Source organism: Macrobrachium nipponense, chromosome 12 (genome assembly GCF_015104395.2).
Source record: "Macrobrachium nipponense isolate FS-2020 chromosome 12, ASM1510439v2, whole genome shotgun sequence".
NCBI lineage: Eukaryota > Metazoa > Arthropoda > Malacostraca > Decapoda > Palaemonidae > Macrobrachium > Macrobrachium nipponense.
Window position 1 is genome coordinate 1,706,401 of NC_087205.1, and position 16,744 is coordinate 1,723,144.

The 16,744-nt window shown below is 36.6% G+C and overlaps 1 long non-coding RNA gene across 1 annotated transcript in view; it reads right to left on the reverse strand.

Moving 5' to 3' along the window:
- Positions 1 to 537: 537 nt before the first annotated feature.
- LOC135224915 (uncharacterized) overlaps positions 538 to 16,744 on the reverse strand; it is a 93,112-nt gene continuing 76,905 nt past the window's right edge. Inside the window, exon 3 of the long non-coding RNA XR_010316822.1 lies at positions 538 to 1,575. This is a non-coding gene — a long non-coding RNA (uncharacterized LOC135224915). The remainder of the gene's footprint in view (positions 1,576 to 16,744) is intronic.

The window sequence follows — 16,744 nt, forward strand, 5'->3', positions numbered from 1 at the left end:
GACTCCATCGACCTGCGAATAGAGCCGATTGTTAAAAATGAACATAGAATCTTGCACAGCAAGATCAAGTAATTGTTTAAAAGTAGCCCGATTACCACCATAAAAAATAGTATCATCGTTGGAAAAAATTTTGTTTAAAATAATGCTAATGGTTTCATTGAGTGGAACATTTGTGAAAAGAGATTCCACATCAAAACTAGCCATAAAATAGTCTCCATCCTGTCTAGAAATTAATTGTTGAAATTCATATCCATTTTTTAAGGAAAATTCACCGTTACAAAATTCGGATAAAAGTCCTGCCAGAAATTTTGAGATGGAAAAAGATGGACTATTGTAAGCAGCCATGATTGGTCTCAGAGGTAGGTCAGGCTTGTGAATTTTCGGTAAACCATAAAGAATGCTGAAAGAGGAGCCAGTCACAAACAGCTGTTGATAGGTAGTTTCATTTATTTATCTATCATTTTTTATTTTTCTCAGGAATCTATTAATTTTACCTCTCTTTTTGTATATATCTAAAAAAGTAGGTTCACCGTGGGAAACAAACTTGGAATTGTCGGAGAAAATAGTTTCCATTTTTTGTATGTAATCAGTCTTATTCATAATAACTACCCCCTTGCCCTTATCTGGTTTACAAAAAATTATGTTTTCTTGTTCCTTTAACTTCAATAGTATTTTCAGATCTGACGATCTAAAAAATGGTGTCCAACTAGTTCTTAAATTCAAGTACGTTTTGTGAGCCAAATTAGATATTTCTGTTGGAGCTTACCGATATCTTGGTTAAATTCAAATTTTATCAATCTTTGAACATAGTTTCAAGAGGTAAGAAAAACCTGGCATAGTTAGGTCTATATAAGGGTAAGCAAAAGTCTAACCCAAAAGTTAATAAGAATTCTTCTCTCTTCGATAAAACATAACTGGAAAAGTTAAAAATTCATTTATTTCTAGAATGGAAATCGGGAATAACAACACCGAGATTCAACAGTTTTTTCTGGTGTCTAGAAAATACCTCAGAGATATAGTTATTAATAAATCTACAAAACAATCTCTGATAAAGCAGACGATCAACCATGGATAAATCATTAAACAAAACATTCTTAAGTTGTTCTGTGGTAACAGTTAACAGGTTAATAGAGCGGATTTTACATTCAATTTCGTTCTTAAGCAGGGTTCTAAGTGTATCCTTGTAGAACTCAGTGTTATACAGAGCAGATTTATACAATCTGAAGCGGACGAATCTCTGAGTGACATCATTCAGTTGGCAGTATTGGAGAAAATCAAGATCTGCCTTGGCCTTTTCGAGTCGAAGAGTCGTCTTTTCCAGTTTTCTTGAGGTAGCGATGGTAATGGGCGGATAACGGTGCTTGAGTAGTTGCGCAAAGTGGTGAGTTCCCTGTAGTCGAAGACGGAAAGCGAACAGGAGGACGAAGAAAAGTTTCAGTATCATCTCAGGAGATATGTAGTCGTTCAGTGGACAAATTATATACGAATCTTCAGAGGGTGTCCATGATACCAGTTGTAAAATGATGAAGTTTATTATGAAACGTTTCGCACATAAAACATCTGTGCATCATCAGTCTGCAAAGAGCAATAAGACAAATAAATAACATATAAAGCCATAAAACACAAACAGAACTCACACGAATTAAAATAGTCTTAAAATTAACCAAAAAAAAAAAAAAAAAAAATAAGTACAAAGTAAAAAACAGTAAAAAGAGAGAGAACAACCCAAAACACTAACCGTCCATGAGAGAGAAGATGGAATGAATGACCTGTCGTCAAAAGCAGGTGACGACGTTAACTATGCCAGGTGTAGAGTGGCTGAAGAAGTATTACCATTCAACGAAGGAACAAGTTTCTTAATATATAATGACTCGAGGGTAGTTAAGTGATCAGGATGTTTGACATGATCTATTATTGTGAACTGTTCTTTCTGAAGCTCAATTTTGCAATTAAAAGCATGGTTCCTGATATTAGAAAATTCAGGTTGCTTTATTCTTTGTCCTGTTCGGAAACTAAAACCTAAATGACTGCAATATCGAACCCTCAGCAACCTGAACCGGTCAGGTTTAATGTTAGAAATATATAAAAGATATATATATATATATTATATATATATATATATATATATATATATATATATATATATATATATATATATATATATATATATATATATATATATATATATATATATATATCTTTATAGTTCAGATGATCCACATCACATCTGTGGTACACTTCTGTCAATAAGGACCACCAAGAATTAGAATTATCAATACAGATTACTCAATTCAATAAAACAGCAAAAAAATTCTCCTACATTACTATGTAAAAAAGCGAAAAAACCTTCTGCATTGAAAGGCAAAAAAAGCTCTGCATTACTAAGTAAAACACTAAAAAAACGCATTACTAAGTAAAACAGCAAAAAACCTGGATTACAAAGTTAAACAGTAAAAAACCTTCTGGATTACTTGGTAAAACAATAAAAACCTGGATTACTAAGTAAACAGACAAAAACTTCCTGGATTACTAAGTAAAACAGAAAAAAAAACTTCTGGATTACTAAATGAAACAGCAAAAAAAAAAAAAACTACTGCATTACTATGTAACACAAGTAAGAACAAGAAAGAATCACTACAGAGAAATAACGACTTAGAATAACCAATAAAGAAATTCAACTAAGAGTCGCTAACAAAGATATATTAGAATCACCAATAAAGAAACACAACTAAGAATCACAAACAAAGAAATGCAACTAAAAATCACCAATAGATAAATACAACTAAAAATCATCAATATAGAAATATATCTAAAAATCACACAAAAATTAAATAAATAACAAAACCAGGACAAAACAACCAAAACCTTAATAAAAGGAATGAGACAAGAGATGTGGGATTTGAATGTGAATAGTATGTATATCTGACTTATATACATACATAGAAAGAAATGTATTTTCGCGATTCGTCATCGTCCCATCTCACTATTTTTATTTTGCGTCGAAAGATTAATTGCTCATTACGTGAGAGAGCAATTATATCTCTAATTAGGGTTCATTATCTTCATACATCCCGGTCAGTCCTTGCTGCATGTATTATACAATGTATTTCATCAGGGATTAAGGATTCGGTTTTTCCCTGCACCGATGCCTTCAAGGAATATGTCCTTAGATGGCATGCATATACATACATACATACATAAATACATACATACATAAATACATATATATATATATATATATATATATATATATATATATAATATATATATATATATATATATATATATATATATGAATGCTTGACAGTGTCAGCTGTGTGAAAAAAAAAAAATGGATACGCTTCCCACTAAAAAGCCTTAAGATCCAAGTTCAAAGAAACATGAAGAAATTATGACGTCCGGTAGCGCGAAAAAGATTGCACACTTGGCTATGATTGTGAGGATGGGTCTATTCCAGCTCTGAGAACGACAGGTACATGTATGTACAAGAGGAATTAACTCTTTATCCTTCTCGTGGTCAGGTCGGCAACGTCACCTCGTCGTGATTATGGTATCGCAGGTTCGTCACCATTTCTTCATATTTCTTTGAACTGGGATCCCAAGGCTTTGTAGTGTCAAGCACATCCAAAAAAGGGCGAAGAATCCGAGAAGTTAAGGGAGCATTGTGACTATTATAATATATTATATATATATATATATATATATAAATATATATATATATATATATATATATATAATATATATATATATATATAATTTTAACATGATAAACAGTCACTCTAATGGAAACTTACTTAAATTAAACTTATCCATGAACCAGAACACACTCTCAAATTCACAATATAAATAATATGCAAAGTTAATATAAGACAAGTTTTTATCGAACACTTAATCTCTTTTCCGTTGAACTGTCTGCCGGAGGCTATGGATGTTTATGTATTATGAAGAAGCGTTGCAGGATTTACAATTTCATATTTTTTTCTCTATGCATGCGTATATTTGCCTATTGAGCTGTCATTCATCTGTATATTATCATCTTATATATTCCTTTCGACTAAGGTCATTTTAATCTGTGCATAAGTACTCGCATATCACTTGACCGTTTGACGTAGCTTTGACGGATGCCAGTACATATTTATATAATAATAATAATATAATAATAATAATAATAATAATAATAATAATAATAATAATAATAATAATAATAATAATAATAATAATAAGCGATTCTGTGTCATCTGCTGAAGCATCAAAAGTTAGGAAAGAATATGCACAATCTATAATATGTGGCTATTCCAAAGTCCAGAGGTCCACAACAAGCCTCTTTTTTCTTTTAATGCCTTACCACATTAACCAGATTGTAACGATGGACCAGTGCTTGCATAAAACATGCTTAATTCTAAACCAACTACAAACCAACCATTTACTTTGGCGGAAAGTAGCATTTTCTACTATCCTCTGTGTTTCCCGAATAATCTTTAAAAAAATTGTCTACTTTCTTTCAGTGATTGATTTTCATCTGGGCAGTTATGTTCATCTAGTTTATATATATAAACTATAATATATATAGATATATATATATATATATATATATATATATATATATATATATATATATATATATATTATATATATGAATATATATATATATGTATGAATGTATATATATATATATATATATATATATTATATATATTATATTTATATTTTTTTTTAATAATATTGTATTATAAATAAAATATATATATTATAAATATAATATATATATAATATATAATATATTAATTAATATATAACTAAAAATTTTCACCTGGGCAGGCAGCAATGTCCATTTATTTCTCTTCATATCAGATGCAAAAATAAATAAATAAATGAATAAAAACATTGAAAATTGGCACAGCTCAAAGGCAAACTCGATTCTCCTTCGACGCACAAACACACGCCCGCACGCATGCGCACACACATTTCCAAAAACCGTTTGAAAAAATACAGCGAAACTTTCGACAAAGGAAACCGAAGAAACGCTGGAGTTTCTGTAACGGCTGCAAAGTGATACTATTCATCGTCCAGCATTGGATAGCTTTGCCCAAGATCCGTATACAGACCACGGCCATACCCAGCCTCTGACTTCCTGTTCGAAAAACTGTGAGGATTTGCTCAAATTTCCAGAGCTGCAGTTCAAAAAAATCTGTACAGAATGTTGACGGTGATTTTATTTCATATAAAGAAAGTTAGATTGTGAGGTAACACATACACATGCATATATATATATATATATATATATATATATATATATATATATATATATATATATATATATATATATGTTAATGTGTGTGTGTATACATATATACATCTGTATGTATGTATGTATGTATGTATATATATATATATATATATATATATATATATATATATAATATATATATATATATATATATATATGTATGTATGCATGTGTGCATATATATATATATATATATATATATATATATATATATATATATATATATATATATAATTATGGCCAGATATTAAATGTGAGCAACATAACACCGAGGAGTTCAGACGTTCTGGTAGGCTATACTATATTTCAAGAGAAACGCGTTCGACCAAAATGCAAAAATATTTCCTCCCTCCTTCCGAATAACAAGTCCTTACTTATTCATTTATTTATGAATTACTTTGTACGTTTTCTATATACTTCCTCGAAGCTTCGACAGGTAACAGAATGGCCAGTAATGTGAATGCATACAACGTTTCCAATGTTTTTGTTTACGTGATGAACCGAGTTCGTCGAAAGTTATTAGCAAACGTCCGCCGCCTAATCCCGAGCTTTTCACTGTCATACAGTTTTCCTCTAACATCCCCGAATTAGCCAAACTTGAAGGTCGTTAAAACCATAAAACTTTGGGAAATACTAATTTTTCATCGAAACTTACGCAGGCACAATTACTCTTGTTTTACATTGTTGAATCATTAAAGATTATTCCGACACAAGCGTCCATTAATGGCTCATTACCCGAACGAAGGAGAGTCCGTGTTTTGCACTGAATTTTCTTTTCAGAAAGTAAAATGTTTCAGTCTCTGTTAATTATAGCAAGTGTATTGAGTGTTCTAACAATACGTTTGTAATACGTAATGTATTAATTTCGAGGAGATAGGATGATGTTTTATTTATTTATGTATCCAATCAAATATTCCATGCAACAGAGGCTTGTCATGTGAAGAAAATATGGTGTAACAGACTTGACTGGGATGAATTTATTCCAGGTCCTTTGAATGAATATTTTCATGCATGTGAGCAGAGGCACTGAATAATCATTTTCCCGGCTGCAATATTGATTTCACCATATATCTTCTCGCGTTCGAATAGGCCGAACAATACAACCTACTTACGAAAAAAATACTCATTTAAACATGGAATTCAACTCCAAAGATATCGAAACACACCACCACCAACCAGCGAGCAAGAGGGAGTCACAATAATGAACCAGGATTCGCCAAAACGGGGACGAGGATCGACCAACAGCAGACTATAGTAGATTCACATCAACGGTGCATTTGACGTCTAGGCCAGTCCCTTACGACGCTCCTGATTGGCTGTTAGATAAGCCAATCACAGGGCTGGAAACTCTGTCTCTCGAGAGAGTTCACATAGGCAGGACGTATGTTTCACCTCTCCTGAAAGACGTATCCCTCAGGAGAGGTGGCACATAGATCCTACCCATGTGAACTCTCGAGAGAGACTAAGAGTTTCCAGCCCTGTGACTGGCTTATCAACAGGCAATCAGGAGCGTCGTAAGGGACTGGCCTAGACATCAAATGCACGGTAGATGTAAAACATCCACGGCTACGACACGTGGAGGTCATTCGGAAGGAAAAACGACCGAGTCTAACGGCAGCATGGTAAGTGGTAAGTCAAGACTCTCTGTTGATAGGTCTAATATTGATGAGTGAAAATCTAGGACTTAAAAGTAGCTATAACCAGTAAAAATAGCAACATACGTGGTAGGTTTTAAATTGGGAAGGAGGGGAGAACGTATATACAAAATCTTCGAAATATAAATCAAACTGTACGAGAAAATATTATCAGAAACAAACTTGAACGAAACTACAGCCACAGAGCACTGGTTCCGATATGTCAGAACCAATACCTAGTAATTGGAAAGGCGAAATTATACTTATTGATTGACATAGAGCTGAAGATATAATTCTCCATCGAAAAGAAGAAGAAGAAGAAGAGGAAGAAGAATAAAAGAAGCAACTGAAGGAGAAACGAATGGAACCAACCCGAAACGCGGATGGTCCCTCTATAGCCTTACAGGATTATTAAACGGAAATGAGAGTTCAGCCGAATAATAGGCAAGAGCCAAGCTGCGGACCAGTAATTATCTTCAATTATTTGAACTGGTTGAGACTGATGAAGCCCATTTGTGGCGTTTAATTAATAAAGGGCCGGGGATTAGTTGGCCGACCGTAAGGGCTTATTCCACCCTCCGTGGAGCTGGATATCCGGCTCTAAGGGACCAGCCAGCGCGTCGCCTTCTGGATGGGAGGGGGGAGGGGGATGAGAGAGATTGTACAGCTGCCGGCACACAGGAGACACCTTCAGCGGAAAGCGGACCACTAACAAGAAAAAAAATATTGAACGCGTAGGTGACTGACGGCAGAGGAGACATACCAATAGTGTCACGATAACACGTAAGAGATGACTGATTGCGCATCTTTGATTACGGAGGTGAAGAAAAGACCAACTCTCTATGATTTTACACTAAAATAGTGATACGCTTATAAAGGAGAAAATTATGGACAGAAGTGTGTGAGGCTGTTTTCGATGAGTGGATCGATCTCACACCAAAGGATAAAAAGGAAAAAGTAGGGATTTATTATAAAAGTATTGCCATATATTCCTCCCCCTACTTCCCCTCCCCCTCCTCCTCCTCCTCCTCCTAAGTAATTATTAATTCCTTTCTATTAAAGAATACATAACACTACATTATACATTTTACATAATATTGTCATCGAAAACTATATGAATTATGATTGTTTCACAAGATATATAGGCCTATCCTCCTCCAACTTGTCCTGCGTCACCTCCTCCTACTGAAGCGTGCGGAACCACATGCTGGCGCGTGCGCGCGCACACACACACACACACACACACACACACATGGTTTCAGGACTACTGCTGCTACAGAGGGGATGGAAATATCTCAGAAACTGTTTCAGGAGTGAGCTGAAGGCACAGAAGGGCAAGTCAGGAGATGGCGGTTCGAACAGGAAGAAGAAGTGCACGTACTTCATGCATCTTTCATATCTGACAAGTAGGTACTCCAGTAGTCCTCCATCACCATAATGCGTCCAGGGTGAGGTACTCGACGAAGGAACCAGCGAAGTTACCCCGACAAAATTAGAAACCATTGTGAGGCTCCAGAAGGAGAGAAAAATCAAGGAAAATACCAAGAAGAGTTATGACATAAGGTCATTGTCATTATGACGAAATAATTGAAAAGATGGGGATGGAGTTTAGATTCACGTCAAAGACGCTGCTATAGTAATTCACATAAATCACAAACTGCATTTTTTGGCAGTTCTCTTGTCTTGTACGTTAATGACCTCCAGAGTTTAGTGTACACAATAATAATAATAATAATAATAATAATAATAATAATAATAATAATAATAATAATCTTACTATACAATAATAGGCGTTATGTCTGTCCGTCCGTCTGTCATTCAATCACGGCCAAACGGCTCGCCCGATGGGCATGAAACTTACCAGGGTCATAGTGGGGACCCCTAAGAAGGTTTATAATGGGGTTTCATCCTACCTCCCCCGATCCTCCGAAGGGGGTTGGGTTATGTCCGTGAAACGGGGCTGGTTATGCCCGTAGACTTAGTTACGTTATGAATTTATCATACATTTCTATTATGACTTATTTGAAAACGAATACTATAGGATAAACATCAATGACAAATTAGTAAAAAAAAACACTAGCGAGTCACTTATACGAAGCAGCAGATGAATATGCTTTTAGTAAGGATTGGTAAATTGCTAGTAATGATAATAATTAGTTTCAAGTACACAGACAAAACGACCAGCGGTACTGTCCATCAAAAGGGCTGTTGCCCTCACAAACGGATACGCTACTCACGGGACATCAAGGTCTCTCTCATAATCCTCTTAAACTGAGGAAAGAGGCCATGAATGGCATCTGTGTGACTCTGGAAAAGGGCGGCGTGGGACGGTTTATCCTAGACTCCTAACCCCCTCTCCAGACCCGACTGCTTTTCCAGGTCTTTAAATCCACACCCCCCCCCCCCCGCCCCCGTTTCCCCCCGCCCCGGGAGTAGCCTTTGAAGGGAAGTTATCAACACGGGACAAGGCTCCCTTTGAGCTTCCGTTGCATGAATGGGGACTTCCAGGTCGGGCGGAAAATGGAGGGACGGAGCGAAATGATTGCGTTGCACAGAATGGGAATGCTGGAAACTGGAAACTGGAAGAAGTGGAAATATAGAAGGGGGGGAAAGGAGTGATAGTCTGGAAATGGTGGCAGGGAGGAGGCAATAAAAAATGAAATAAAACAAAAGGAATATGAGAATAGAAACCAGGCAACAAATTTCAAGGCTAGAACACCATCAATTTACTGCTTTCCAGTTATAAAAACAAGCACAAAGATTGATTATTTGACCAATGTCTGCTCCAATGCATTTGTTTATGTATATAGTGAATTATATGATCCCAAAACCCATCATTAAATAATACAATCGCTCTGAGAGCATAACGAAAGCGATGCATGTCGGCTACCGACCGCCAACCAACTTCTCTCACAGAACATTGCAACTAATAGAATTATGGCTCTCGCAGAGGTAGGCAACTTTGACAACTTCCTTTCAACAACATATGTTTCCCAAACAAGGCTGCCTTTGATGGCAGCTGTTTTCAGTACTATTAGAGTCATGACAGGACTGACTTCCTAGGCAGAGAAATACTTCCAAACGTGAAGTATACCTACATATTTCTCGCCTCCTGTGGCGTTAAGTTCTTGCACTACAGAAGCTTGAACAGCCATTTCAGTACTTTGTCTGTAGTTCATGGACTTAAGTGTTTTCCTTCTATAACTGTAAACCACACAAGAAAACCCAAAACTTTTGAGAGAATGGTTTGGGATTTAGAATTACTATTTTAAACTTTCGAGAGCCCGTACTACATAGCTTCTTCGAAGTTAAACCAACTTCTTTTGTCTTATGTTTACTTTAGGTCCAAGTTACATAAGGTATAACGAGATCTGTACAATATTTACTCGCCGTACTGAAAAATATGTCATATTTAATACGGTATTTAATTAATACAGATACTTCGTTAGCGTCCAACCCGTTCATATAATTCCTGTTATTTTAAAATAATTACCAAAACCTTTGCTTTTAACATAGTTTTCTTTAATAAATGTGACCTATATATTTGGCGTTTGTTGCCATTTCGGTTTCTATTGAAAATGACTGTATATGTAGGAAAGGCAATATACGTTAACTGCTGCTTGACAAAAACCAATTAAATAAATCACTATCAATAAAAATCTCCCAATTTTTTTATAAATAAAATGCTAGTATGAACAAACTGCCAATACTGATCAACAACCCATCCATAATTAATTCTTCAATTTAAAGGAAAATACAGCTTTAGTAAAGTTATATTTTGAACAAATAAAATTTTTTAATACACACTTACTGACTGCACACGCTCAATAGTGTTATGATAAAAAAACAAAAGAAAGCGAAACTCTTCTTACATAAAACCAATCTACTTGAAAAACAATAACATCAATGTCTTTGGGAATATATGAGGTTTAGTCAGAGCTCAAGTTATATAAAGTTTTCCATCTCACTGACTTCTGAGGAAAAGTTTCATGTAAAAATGAGGCCATAGTTTTTGCGGAAGTTTTTTTTTTTTTTCTCACTTAATATGGCATGAAAATGGCTGGAAGAGATATCTATTACAGGAAGGAAAAGATGGAAAGTTTATGCATTTTTTTTTTTCTATACTACTTTCTTAAGAATCGTTTTGAAAAGGAGCAGCGAAAAAAAAAATCGTCATATAAACACGCATTTATCCCTGAAGCAACGATGTCAATCATACTAATTATAACGCCGCCAAGCATATCTAAGTTTTAGGAATCCTTAAAACCATTGAAATCTAATTCAAAAAAATACATAGTACATGAGACGCAGTTCATGAAGACGAAAACTATACAGCATGGCGTTGGCATCCCTGTTAATAATACGTATTTTCTCAACAACCCTGACAAGAGGCCGTCCGGCTGGATTCCTGCACCGACACAAAAGTAATCCGTACAAAGAAACCTCAGCTCAACGACAGTCCTAAGAGTTCATGAACACCAACAACGCAGTAAATAACTACCAACACTTCAATACTTCAAAGGTAGGGAAAGAAACCGTAAGCAGCGATATGAGGGAATGATCAGACTTGAGTAACTTTCGGAAGGTATTGCGTAGGTGACGTCACAAAAGCTTTCAACACATGAGAAGAACTGTTTCCAAAGAGCGAAGACATTCCTAAGCCTTTCTACAATGTACTTTGCTGGAAGAGAAATTGCCCCGAAGATAAACTATTGATCGTCCTTCGTAGAAAACGCACAGTCAATGTTCAAGTCCCGAGGAAGAAGAGTCAGTCCCTCCGCTGTTATTCATTATACACTTATATGATTTGGACTGATTAGCTGACAATGAAATTAAGGTCTAAAGTAAATTTAAATAATCCTAAAAATATTTATACGCTAAGTTCCCTAGAAATAACAAATATTTTCCCCTCTTCTCATCTCAGTATTATAAAAACAAACAAATTGACATCAATCCAATGACCTCTTACGGAAAATATCTAGGTCATAACGGGCGAAGTGGGAAAACGATAAATAAAGAACTCTGTGTGCCACTAGGGAGCGAGAGCCAAGAATGAAGCCAGTTATATTCCACGGTCTAAAAAAAAGATTTTAAAAAGTTAATAATACCTCAATAGAGAGAAAAATAAAACATCCTTTTATTTTCTACATTTCTCAAAGACATCACTCAAAGTGATCTCGTTATACGAGTCAACTACATTATTAAGTGGCATGCCTTTTGGTCCCTTTGAAGGCATCCATCCTATTATGTTGGAATCCAATTCTCCGCGTTACTTGAGCAAACGACAAGGAAAAGAACCCTTCTATAAAGGACTGTTTCAGCTCTCTCTCTCTCTCTCTCTCTCTCTCTCTCTCTCTCTCTCTCTCTCTCTCTCTTCATAAAGACATCTTAAGTCGCCTCTCATCGCCACATCCAACTGGATTGAGAAGGGACTCGCGCCTTGCATGACTCCATCCGCTTATTCATGCGTCCCTCATTATCAGCCTTACCTCTTCCCCGTCTCATTCCACTAACCTTCCATCAGGATTGCGACTAAATTACCAAAAAAAAAAACCGTCCTCTCATGGATCACGGGGCCCTGGTAATTCCAGCAAAGGAGGAGGAGGAGGAGGAGGAGGAGGAGGAGGAGGAGGAGGAGGAGGAAGAAGAAGCCAACCTCATTCAGCCACATATCAAAGTCTGGAGGCATTCAGACGAGGCGCGTTCAAAGGCCTCGCTTCGGTCTTCCCGCTACAGACGATTGAGCGAGTGCTTCATCAAGGTTATAGAGGGTTTACGATTGCAGAGAGGCTGTGTGAGCAATAACGGCAGGCTGTCATCATTTTTCCTTATTATTCACATTCTCCTCTTCCTCACAACCACCTCTGAACACTGGGCACAGAGTCTCTCTCGTTATATTGGCTTCTGAAAATCAAGATTTCTCGACTCTTTAATTGTTTCATCCTTGCTAATTTAAGGGTCCAGTGATTACAAGACATTAGTCTTTTTTTCCCCAAGCCTCTCGTCGTCATGATCATTATAATTATGATAAGGATCAATCATTATTCTCGTGGAATGAGTCGAGTGCCCCCGAGCTCGTCAAAGTTCTAGTTTCGTTTTTAGGATAAAGGTACGAAAACTAAAACGTGAAAAACAAAAATGTAAGCGATGCAGAATGCCAGCAATGTTGAAATTTTGATCGACTTATTAAAATTCCACATGGATGATTTTTGTCTGATTAAAATTAATCATGACACCTTGTCGGCATTAAAAAACTAACGGAAAGCATTTAATGGCCTGTTCCACAGTCAATCGAGATGGCAGCAGAGAACTTGAGAGAGAGAGAGAGAGAGAGAGAGAGAGAGAGAGAGATAACACGTGTACATATAGTATAATTATGATATATATATATAATATATATATATATATATATTATATATATATATATATATATATATACACACATATATTTATACATATAGTATATATGTATCTACTGAAGAGAGAGAGAGAGAGAAGAGGGTTATGATGATAGACGACATAGAGAGAGAGTGGAGAAGAGAGAGAGAGAGAGAGAGAGAGATAGATGATAGATGAGCAAGTTCGTTTAAAATCGCTCTGAACCTTCCAGAGCGTTCTCTATTTCATACGACACATGAACTTCCTTCTACCTTAATCCACCACTGATAATGTCAACGGGTAATTGTTCCGTGACATTTATTCTTGTATTTTTCAGAGTAAAGCCAAACCATAGCGGTAAATCTCCAACAGTTAACATTACACGCTCACAGAAATTTTGTCATCTGTCATAACTGGCGGATTCAAACACCGCACACGATACCTGACGAACAGACTAGTGGAAGTGTAGTTTAAACCATTACTGGTAAACAGGAAATCGTTATTTCGTTCATACTTGTCCCTGGCCTCCCACGCTGGACAAACGAATGCGCCTCGAAGTGTATTGATCCAATAAGAGAACTGGAAAAGTCATGTAAAGGTCAAAAGAACCTTTACATGGAGACGAAAGAATTCTGAATATGAATGCCACACCCCGAGCTCATTATTCAAAACACTTTGTAAAATATATACCACATGTACAATGGAAATGAGATTTCTAAAATAACTAGTTTTCTTGCATAAAAAATTATTTTTTTATCTTTATGTAAAATCTTTACTTCAAATGCGGCTTTGATATGCGAGAAAATCTGCATAGTTCATTATTCAAAACCCTTTGTAAAATATATACCATGTTTACAAAGGAAATGAACCCTCTAAAACAACTAGTTTTATCGCAAACCAAAATTCATTTTTATCTTTGTGTAAAATTTTCACTTGATATGAGAGAAAATCTGTACACAAGAAACACACAAAACATCAGTAAATAAGGACATGCTTAAGAGTTCCCTGCCCGCAATATAAGACCCTGAAGAGACTTTTTGGAAACTTTGGATTTGGTATAGAAAACTCTTTTTGTTGTATACAATAAACATACCACTGAAGACTGGTTACACTTCATGGAAAACCAAAACCCTCGTAACTAACTATCTATTTTCAGAATCACTCTTGCTCAATGTAATTCGTAAGTAAATAATAAACGGATTACATCACAACAACAGAACGAGAACCTGCGTCCATCTGCCAACGATGGGAAACCATTTCTAAATAACAAATCTCCATCCAGGGACGGTTCCATTCCAAAGGCAGCTTAGCCAATATGAAAACCAATTAGAGCCGGTTGCGAAAATGGCGAGATTCAGCGGCAGCTATTTCAACATCGACGTCAGTGCACGAGGCAATGTGGGCTCTAAAGAGCTCTAAACTTCCGCTTCTGAAATGCAAATTCAGCGGCGAGATTAAAAACTCACGAGGGCATCTTCGTAAACACTCGTCGATGACGCGTTTGGTAAAGGCAAACAAATGGGATTTTCATTGGGAATCTCTGCCTCTCAATTGCTTTTATCGTCAAGGTGATAGATCCGGGTTCACTTTATAACATCAGCGAACGATCTCCAATTTGTTTAATGACTTATGGTTTGTGTCTGATCAAACATTGCCTTCAGCATTTGTATCCATCCACTCCCTCAATCCCTCTATTGGTTTCTTTGGGACCATGGGCACTGTGATTGCAATCGCATCCCAAACACCAATGCTTGGAAATTTAACATATACTGTAGCAGTCTGGTGCTATAGTAGATTCACATCACCCGTGCATATGATGTCTAGGCCAGTCCCTTACAACGCTCCTGATTGGCTGTTGATAAGCCAATCACAGTGCTGGAAACTCTCAGTCTCTCTCGAGAGAGTTCACATAGGCAGGGTGTATGTTCCACCCCTCCTGAAAGATACGTCTTTCAACAGGATGTATGCTCCACATCTCCTGAGGGATACGTCTTTCAAAAGTATCCCTCAGGAGAGGAGGAACATAAATCCTGCTTATGTGAACTCTCTCGAGAGAGACTGAGAGTTTCCAGCCCTGTGATTGGCTTATCAACGGCCAATCAGGAGCATCGTAAGGGACTGGCCTAGACATCAGATGCACGGTTGATTTGAATCTACCATAGTAGTGTCGATGGGCCACATCACTCGAGAAACCAACAGAATACCGCTACCAATTATGTGGGTAGAACAAGAAATACTAACTTCGGATATAATCACCGTTCCAGGCTGCACACCACTTTTTCTATACTGTAACCCAAACAAATTTGTTTCTATTTAAGGTAAACCATTTTCACCTTCACCACTTCCAGATCGCCAAATACAGGATTGTCTTGCTCTATAAAAATGGGTCTCGACTTGTTCCCTTTCCATTTAGAATCTGGGGTCATTCCAGACTGGATTTGCTGGAAAACTAATAGGTAACGTGGTAAGTTGGTGTCAATTTGATCAACTTTGAAATGTAATTTGACTAAGCCAACAATCGCAAGCCTTTTTCATTGTAATTTTTTAGCATTACATAATCATTACAGATGCTTTTGGAATTAGACACAATTTTCTTTAATAACTGACATGACAGTATACAAATGTTTCTGTATTTAGACATGATCTCCTTATGTAACTCGCCCATCAGTATACAGCTTAAAAGGAAAAACTCTTTGACAAATATATCATTTTGATAATGAGTAACAGCAGCATGCTACGTTGACATATGGTCATTAATTTGCAAGTATAGCCTTGAGATAAGACTGTCAGTACCTGGATTTAGGACCGCCAAAGTATACCAGACGCTGTTTGCATTACCTATCTATCGGTACGTACAAAGTATAACACACGACGTTTGCATATAAGCTAGTATATTCTAATCAACCGTGCATCTGATGTCTAGGCCAGTCCCTTACGACGCTCCTAATTGCCTGTTGATAAGCCAATCGCAGGGCTGGAAACTCAGTCTCTCGAGAGAGAGTTCACATAGGCAAGATATATGTTCCACCTCTCCTGAGGGATACGTCTTTCAAAAGTATCCCTCAGGAGAGGAGGAACATAAATCCTACCAATGTGAACTCTCTCGAGAGACTGAGAATTTCCAGCCCTGCGATTGGCTTATCAACAGACAATCAGGAGCGTCGTGAGGGACTGGCCTAGACATCAGATGCACGGTTGATGTGAATCTATTATAGGTGGGAACCCACGTGGATACTAAAGAAACTTACAACCAACATTGGGAGTTTGGTCACAGAGGCCGAAGAAACGAGCAGAGGACGTGAGTATTATGACAGCGGTTGGTCTGACCAGTTTTCAAATGTCAAATTCTCGATGTTAAAAATTTAATCTTAAACGCAAATTTCCCGGTTCCCTAAAACAGGACCTGGCATTAATTTTCCATCATCATTCAGCCGAACTAGCCGTA